The sequence below is a fragment of the Choloepus didactylus genome, chromosome 8 (genome assembly GCF_015220235.1).
Source record: "Choloepus didactylus isolate mChoDid1 chromosome 8, mChoDid1.pri, whole genome shotgun sequence".
NCBI classification, from domain to species: Eukaryota; Metazoa; Chordata; class Mammalia; order Pilosa; family Megalonychidae; genus Choloepus; species Choloepus didactylus.
This window is the reverse complement of record NC_051314.1, coordinates 123,428,335-123,437,443: the sequence shown is the minus strand read 5'-3', so window position 1 is coordinate 123,437,443 and position 9,109 is coordinate 123,428,335. Positions and strand designations below refer to the sequence as shown.

Here is a 9,109-nt window from a genome sequence, read left to right as displayed (position 1 = left end):
CCAAACATTTAAGTTCATCCCAGTTGAATATTCTGCCCATTCTAAGCAACTGCTCCTCATTCTTTAGCCTTGTTCTATATGTTGGTACCTTATATTTCATTTCTATGAGTTTACATATTATAATTAGTTCCTATCAGTGAGACCCTGCAATATTTGTCCTTATGTGTCTGGCTCATTTCACTCAGTATATTGTCTTCAAGTTTTTGTCATCAACCCATTTTTTTTTTTTAAGATGGTTTTGTTCACATGCCATACATTCCATCTTAAGTAAACAATTGATGGTTTCCTGTATAGTCACATATTTATGTGTTCACCACCCTCACCACTATCTATATAAGGGCATCTAAATTTCTTCCACAAGGCAGGATGGAGAGTCAAAGAAGGTAGAAAGGCAAAAGAAAGAGGAAAAAAAATGACAGCTAGGACATAGCAAAAGGAAAGACAACCTTAAATCAAAGTAGAATAAAGAGTCAGACAACACCACTAATGTCAAGTGTCTCACACCCCTCCCCTATCCCCCCTCTTATCTGAATTTACCTTGTTATATCACCTTTGTTACATTAAAGGAAGCATAATACAATGATTCTGTCACTTATAGTCTCTAGTTTATGCTGATTGCATCCTTCCCCCAATGCTTCCCCATTTTTAACACCTTGCAAGGTTGACATTCGCTTGTTCTCCCTCGTGAAAGAACATATTTGTACATTTTATCACAATTGTTGAATACTCTAGATTTCACTGAGTTACACAGTCCCAGTAGTTATCTTTCCTCCTTTCTTCTGGTATCTCACATGCTCCCAACCTTCCTCTCTCAACCATATTCATAGTTATCTTTGTTCTGTGTACATACCTTGCTGTACTACCATCTCCCAAAAAAAACTGTGTTCCAAACCTCTCACTCTTGTCTTCTCCTATCATTCTGTAGTGCTCCCTTTAGTATTTCCTGTAGGGTGGGTGTCTTGTTCACAAAGTCTCTCATTGTCTGTTTGTTGGAAAATATTTTGAGCTCTCCTTCATATTTGAAGGACAGTTTTGCTGGATATAGGATTCTTGGTTGGCAGTTTTTCTCTTTCAGTATCTTAAATATATCACACCACTTCCTTCTTGACTCCATGGTTTCTGCTGAGAGATCCACGCATAGTCTTATCAAGCTTCCTTTGTATGTGATGGATTGCTTTTCTCTTGCTGCTTTCAGGATTCTCTCTTTGTCTTTAATGTTTGATAATCTGATTATTAAGTGTCTTGGCATAGGCCTATTCAGATCTGTTCTGTTTGGAGTATGCTGCACTTCTTGGATCTGTAATTTTATGTCTTTCATAAGAGATGGGAAATTTTCATTGATTATTTCCTCTATTACTGCTTCTGCCCCTTTTCCCTTCTCTTCTCCTTCTGGGACACCAATGATATGTACATTCTTGTATTTTGTTTCATCCTTAAGTTCCCAGAGACGTTGCTCATATTTTTTCATTCTTTCCTCCATCTGCTTGTTTGTGTGTAGGCTTTCAGGTGTTTTGTTCTCCAGTTCCTGAGTGTTTTCTTCTGCCTCTTGAGATCTGCTGTTTTATGTTTCCACTGTGTCTTTCATCTCTTGTGTTGTGCCTTTCATTTCCATAGATTCTGCTAGTTGTTTTTTTGAGCTTTTGATTTCTGCCTTATGTATGCCCAGTGTTTTCTTTATAGCCTTTATCTCTTTTGCCATATCTTTTCTAAACTTTTTGAATTGATTTAGCATTAGTTGTTTAAATTCCTGTATCTCAGTTGAAGTGTAAGTTTGTTCCTTTGACTGGGCCATAACTTCATTTTTCCTAGTGTAGGTTGTAGTTTTCTGTTGTCTAGGCATCTGACCTCCTAGGCTACCCCAATCAGGTTTTCCCAGCGGAGAACAGGCTCAGGTCACAGAAGGAGGAAATATATGCTTTCCTTGATGGTTTTTCTTAGAGGATTGACACACCCTGTGTTTTTCTGCCCAGCAGGTGCACCTGTCAGCCTGTCAGGGCTGGTGTAAGGTAGTGTGGCCCATGGCTCTCCTCCCCCAGGCTTTGGGGCCTGGTTCCGATAAGGCAGGTAGTAAAGCTGGGCCCCTCCCTTTCTTCTTGGGAAGACATGCCCCATACAGAGAGGTCATTTGCATATAAATAGATTGTGTGTTTCTCTGACTCAGAGTGCTGAGATTTTAAAATAGCTGAGACTTTCTCTACTGGGAAGTGCTGTGAGCTGAAAATGGCTGAGGGTTTCTCCACTGAGCTGCCCAGGTTGAGAGAGAAAGAAAGGGACAGAAAGTTCCCAGATTCACCCTTCGGCCAGAGATAGCTCCCAATCCTCTGGGCTCCCCACCCTGAGACAGATATGTCCCCTGACTCTCCCAAGTCAGTCGTCACCAAAAGCCTCTGTCTGCTTGTTGGGGATTTTCTGTCTGTATTGAACAGTTAACATTAAAACCCCAGTTGGAGCTGGGCTGAGAGAGTGCTGCTCTCTAGCACCATGAAGCTTCCGTGAGGGAGGGGCTCTCGGCTCTCGGCATGGGTCTGCAGTTTTTACCTACAGATTTGATGCTGTGATCTCAGGCATTCCTCCCAATTCAGGCTGGTGTATGATGAGTGGACAGTCTCATTTGTCTCCCCGCAGTTATTCCAGGTTATTTACCAGTTTTGGGGTCATTTATGAATTGTTCCAGGGGGACTAACAGTCTTCCACTTCTCTCTATGCTGCCATCTTAGCTCCTCCTTCCCCACTCACATTCTTTACCCCTTCTACCTTTGTCTTTTACTTCTGTAGTATTTACTACTTTTTCCAATTTATTTTTATTGTTTATTGTCAATCTGACTGAAAGAGCATGTAAGCTCTAAAAGGCCTGGGATCTTTCTCTTGTCTATTCATTGCTCTATTTCAAGTCACTAAAATATTGTCTGGAACTGTAAGTCAGTCAGTATTTGTTGAATGAGTAATTGGTCCTGAACTTTAATGTACCAAAATTATAGATTAATAACTTTGATTAGACCATGGATTGAGAGGGGAATAAGGCTTTAAAAGATATTTTGGGAAAATTTGGATATGACATATATCTCAGAATATATTGAATTTTTTTTATTTTCTTGGATTTATTTACAATGTCAGCAACTTACTTTCAAATCATCCTGAAAAAAGATAATAGGAAGTAAGAGAGTTAAGTAAATGTGGAAAAAAGTGCAATGATTATTTGATCTAGGTTGGTAAAATACTGATATTTAATGGACCATTCTTGAACCCTTTTTTTTGTAAATGTGAAATAAAACTGCACTTTTACAGATGCAGCAGTGCTTTATGGCCAGAAGGTGGCGATAGATTCACTTTTTTTTTTAATTTAAAGAAAAAACTTATTGAAGATCTGAAAAACAATTCCTAAAAGATTGTCTTTCCCAGAAAACTGTAGCTACAGAATGCATTGCATCTATCATGTTAAAATATGCATTAGACACAAAAACAAAAACCATAAGATAAGCCACCATTCTTCAACAATCTGAGCAAAGATAAAATGCCTAAGGAACAACATGGATGACTTGCAATGGATGAGCTCTTTACTTTAAGCACCATAAAAAAAGAAAGAAAGAAAGAAAGAAAGAGCACAAATGGATGAATATGTTCAGTTATGTACACTGAATTGAGCCTTTTGGCACTAATCAGAGCATTTTGTCATATAGCATTAACAGGCATTATAAAAGTACATAGTGTCAAAGGAATAGAACCACCAGCCTTCAAAAGCAACTTTGTCAATTGAGCCATACAACACTACAGCATGTCTGTCTGTTGTCCATCACTGAATACACTGGCAGCAATTTTGAAGGAGGAAGGCAAAGAAAGGAAAAAGGAAGGAAGGAAGAAAAGAAAAGAAAAAAGGAGAATAATCCCTTTTATTTTCTCTATTTAAAATTAAACAGAAACAAACATACATCAATCAATTCTGTTATATGTTAACATTTTCAAACTACATCATTTGTACCAGAGGACTAGGAACAAAAATGTGTTCATTGAGATTTATACATAAGTGAGTCAGCAGTCTCACAGTTTCCGATGGTACTCAGGAGGAGTCACTTCGTAATCACTGGCACTAAACAAAGAGGCAGAATTCTTTGCCAGATACTTTAGAAAATCATGAAGATAGTTCAGTAATAAAGCAAGGCTCTTCCACCCAAAGGTGTATAGGCCAACACTGCTCCAATTTGTACCACTAATTTCAGCAGGTGTGCGGCTCCATACACCTGGGACATGGGTGCATTGGGGTGATCAGCAAGGATTTCAGCATACTGTGGTCTCTCACATTTGTAGAGTAGCTGAGTGCCCGACATTACACTGAAGTATTCTTTTATCCCTGCCACGACCTCATTACCAGCATATTCCTTACTGTCTGTGTTTCCTCGAGACTTCTTGTAATTGGCATAATTCTCTAGAATGGAATCCAAATTCTTCTTGGCAGGAAGACAAAAGAGCTGTTTTTGCCTGGTAATTAAGTCCCAGTCATCAACAAGCCATGATTTTATTTCTTCAGGAATCTTTACTGTAACTTCAACTCTGTTCGTGAAAGTTGCCTCATTTTCAACAGTAGGAGCTACTCCCGCCGTTTTCTTCCCAGCAGGCTGAGGTATCTCACTGGTGCTGCCATCATCTCCATTTCCAGGTGTTTCCTGTTTGTTCTTTTTTGTTTTCACTTCAACATTTTTCTGCTGCAGAACAGATGTCTTCTTTCCTGGGGTAACCCATCTCATCTTCCCCTCTGCGTATTGCTCCTGATTGGCTTTTTAAAGTTCTCTCTGTTTCTGCAGATTGGTGTCCACATATTTGAGTATTCTGCTTTCTGGAGCCGATTCAATCCAGTTTTTATTCCAACCACTGTAATGTATAAAGTATTTCAGTTGTTTGTACTTTATGGCAATCTTTACACACTTTGCTTCATAAAGCAGAGGCCCATGAGAGCACACCACTCGCTCACCCTCCTGGACTTTAGGCTTCAGCGCCATTCATAAGTGATTCACTGCCTCCTCCTTCTCCCACCACCCCGACCACCGCCCCCTACTCTCTACCCCACCCAACTTAGCGTCAGACGCCGATGCATTCACTTTTTCAATTAATATGAGAACATTCTTCTTTCTTTGGGAAAGAGGCAACCAGAAATGAATATTTCCTAACATAACATTCTCTTGAGGGCTAGTTCTAGAAGGGGAAATGTGTAAGAATCTCAGAAGACAGGAATCACTGAGAAGATTCAGACTACAATTGAGAAGTTCGTATTCAAATAGTTATGCTGGAAAGTGGAAGGAACATTAAAACAGGAAGAAGTAAGGACTGCTAGTTAGGGGGAACTCTGGGTTCTAGTCCTGACTCTATCACCGATTAATTTTGTGGCCTTATCCAGGGCAACTCTGAATTGCTGCCACAGGTAAAGTGAATGGATTGGGTTCAGGAATCTGGCTTTCTTTCCAATTGTAAAAAGAATTATTTCTCTTTTGGTTCTACTCGAATATGGTAACCATAGTCCTCAAAGATAATGACACTAGAAGAAAATGACTGCCAAATTCAGTTGGCATTCTGTGCCTCGAGTAGATTTCTATGGAGATGGAAGAATAGTTTCCTCTTACAATATGTATATATGTGATTATTAATGCTACAAAATGTCTCTGTGCACCAAATCTGCAGCACAGGGGCAGGTGTTTGTAAAATACGTACACTGGATTTCTGTCATTATCACCATAGGTCTCGTTAATTAAAGCCCCTGCTCCAGACCTGCTTCTATTACTGTCTCATTTGATAGAGGGACAGGGTCCGTGATGAGGACAATAAGTGATGGAGAGGCCGTGGGCAATGGAGAAGATGCTGAGGACCTGCAAGATTTAAATGATATATATTTTTTTTTAATGAGAAAATAAATTAGAGAGAGACAGTTCTGAATAAATTACCCTGGGAACTTCATCTTTCTGGCATAGCAGTCAATTCATCCTGTCCCTGATCCACTCCTACTTTCTGAAATGCCACTCCCAGGAGGCTGGTGTCCTCATACTACTTCCGGTTGCTTTAAACAATCCATATTTTCCCTTCATTATCACTTTATCATTCCCACTGTTCTAAAACTATTTGCAACTTTCTTTTTCTCCTCAAAATTAAAGTCATTTTTTTTTAGGAAAAGCATTTTTTCAAGCAAATTAACACATTAGATTGCTTGAAAGTCCCTTTTCTCCCTCCTTGCATCCCTCCCTCCTTCTCTCTCCCTTTCTCTCCCTCCCTCTCTCTCTCTCTGTCTCTCTTTCTCAATTTCTGTGGTTGAAATCATAGAATTGTTGAATTCTACCATTGCAAAACATCTTTGAGGACATCTATTCCAACCTCCCAAATAACAGAAGAAACTTTTCATTATATACTCTGTGGAGTGTGGAACAAAGAAAAATACTTTTAAAAGATTACATGTATATTGAATCAAAAAACCAGCACTGATCGCTACCCCTCCTTATATCCCTGCCCTTTGCAATATAACTTTGTACTTCATCCCATCAAAATGAAAAGTCCGTTTCCCTACTCCTTGAATCTGATCTGGATTTTTGGCTTGATTTGGCCAACAGAATTTGGGGGTAGTGAGAGTATTCGGTTGTAAACCAACACCACTCTATCTTTGCAATTCTGCCCAGCACCCTACCAACAACTTGGGCTAAGCTGATGGAAGATGGGAAGTTCATAGATCTGCCAACCAAAAGAAGAGCGAACCAACTGCCCCATAGGTGATGGCAGCTGTTCTCGACTAACCTGTCCCCAGCCAACTGTCAGCACCCTGTGGCGGCAGGAGTGAGCCCAGACAAAATCAGCCAGGCCTGGCCCAGATCAGCAGAAACTTCCAGCTAACCTGTTGCCTCATGAGCACATATAAATGGTGGTGTGTAAGTCACTGAGTTTGGACATGATTTGTTATGCAGCAAAATCTGGCACAGACAGTAAATATAGTGGTGCTTATAATTATCATTTCTATTATAATTTTATTTTAGCATTATATTGATCCATTCATTAAATTTGAAATGTTTTTGAGTACTTCACAGAGGATTTGTTTGCTCTGATTTGATTGATTAGAAATTTTGGAGGTTATTTTGCTTTGTTTTAACAATTATTCCTCTGGAATGTTTTTGTCTGTCTCTGACTGATACCTGCAATGGATCCTGATTTAGGAAAGACTATTGATAAGCTAGAAGCAGCACAATTATGTGCTAAGTGTGGTAGGACACAGTCTTAGACTGGCCTGCTGCCTTTGTCTGGGACCCACAAATACATTTGCCCCAAGCATATGGAAAGAGTCACTGGAGACAGTCTGACTCTAGTGGGCATGTTTTATGACATCCAGCTCACACCCTGGTGGTATGTCTGTGCCTGATGGGGAGGGATGGGTTCCTCCACCGAGGCAGCACAGGGAGGGGTGCTGTGCATAGAACATCTCCCTGCATACACCACGGCTGCAGAACCCCTGGCTATGGGGAACAGACACCACTAGTGCAGCTGACCTTGCTCTCTCTCTTCTCTCTGTGAGAAAAACATCTTTCCACCAGAGCCTGTGTGAGTCCTGCTTTTGCTGGTGACCCCAACACCTATTTTGGAGTGGGTTGACATCTCTTTAGGTGTCTGTCCTTCTGACTGACACTAAGCCAGTGCTAAGTAGTATGAAGAATCTAAAAGATGTACAAGAAATGGCCCTCAAGACCTGCATTTGTTTTAACATGATAAAAAAGTCAAGTGCAAAAGAAATTGAAAGAGACTATATTTAATACTAAGTATATGATTTAGATTAAAAGTGCAACAAGATTTCAGAGAAGAGCGCTTAACTGCTGTCTGAAACAATCACAGCAGCTCATAGAAAATAGACTTAATTTGAGTCCTAAAAATTATTCAAAGTTTTCAACAGGAAAAGAAGAAATAAAGGCATTCAATACCAAAAAATAGCACGAACAAAGGCGTTTTCACCACACATAGCACTTCCTGAACAATGGTTCCGTTAACTACCCAGGGGACCACAATTTCTGACAGAGTTGCAACTCTGCAATTGAACATTTATACCTCTTCCTTTTGTACCTTCATTCATTCAGTCTTTATTGAGTGCCTGTCAAGTGTCAGGCATTTTTCGCATTTTTTGGGAAATACCTGTGGAGAAACAGGCAAAAAGATAACTGTGCTTTTGAAGTTTATATTCTTGACCCACCCCACCATTGCTGGCAAAAGTCCCTTGAGTCACTTAGCTAGAAAAAAAAAATTTTTTTTTTAAGTAAAAAGTCACATTTACTTGGCTGGTAAAAATAATTTAGCTGGTAAAAACCATGGCTGGTAAAATCCCCTGGCTTCTTTCTACAAATTAATCACCATTTTAAAACGTTCCGTGTTCTTCATTTGAGCACCGAACAACAAATTGGATATTTATTACTTTTCATGCTTTGAGCCTGAAAATCAATACTAATTTATTTGAAAAAAAAAAAGCTGAACAGAAACTAGTGAAGAAGACAAGCTCTCTGGAGAGCAATTTAAGCCCAAGTTGGAATTACATTTGGAGACCAGGCCTATTTGAATGGCTTCTACCTGAGAAATTTTAGCTGTGTACAAGGTACTTATCTCCTAAAGGTGAACACTGAAAACTTTCCATGATGCACAATGGATAAATCCAAAGTAAAGTCGGATTTTAAAGTGCCCAATGTTTATTTTGAAATGAACCTGATAGATTGTATTGAGACAGAAAGTGCAATTGGCTTCACATCTGGGAGACCAGATTTGGGTCCTAGCTTTCTTAAGTGGGGCACCTGCTAAATGTTGACAGGTCATTCTGTGCTTGTGCTTTATTTTTTGAAAAATGGTCCTTTTGGCAAACTCCTTCTTGGAACTCAGTCACTATATTGGGAGGAAGCACAGGTCACATAAAGGTATTTGGCCATATGTGCAATTGAGGAAGGCTTTGCGACAACTGCAGCCCCAGCCACTGCCTCGTAGCAACTGCATTAGAGATCCCTAGCACAGATCGACTACCTGAGCCAAGTCCATAAATAAAATTGCTTATATAATAATCTATTTATTTGTATACTATGTGCTATAACCATGCATTGGTAAGCAATACTAAGAAAAT

The 9,109-nt window shown here is 39.6% G+C and overlaps 1 pseudogene; it reads right to left on the bottom strand.

Annotated features, from left to right (window-relative positions):
* Nucleotides 1–3,414: 3,414 nt before the first annotated feature.
* LOC119542250 lies at nucleotides 3,415–8,126 on the bottom strand (annotated as a pseudogene).
* Between the last annotated feature and the right edge of the window lie 983 nt (nucleotides 8,127–9,109).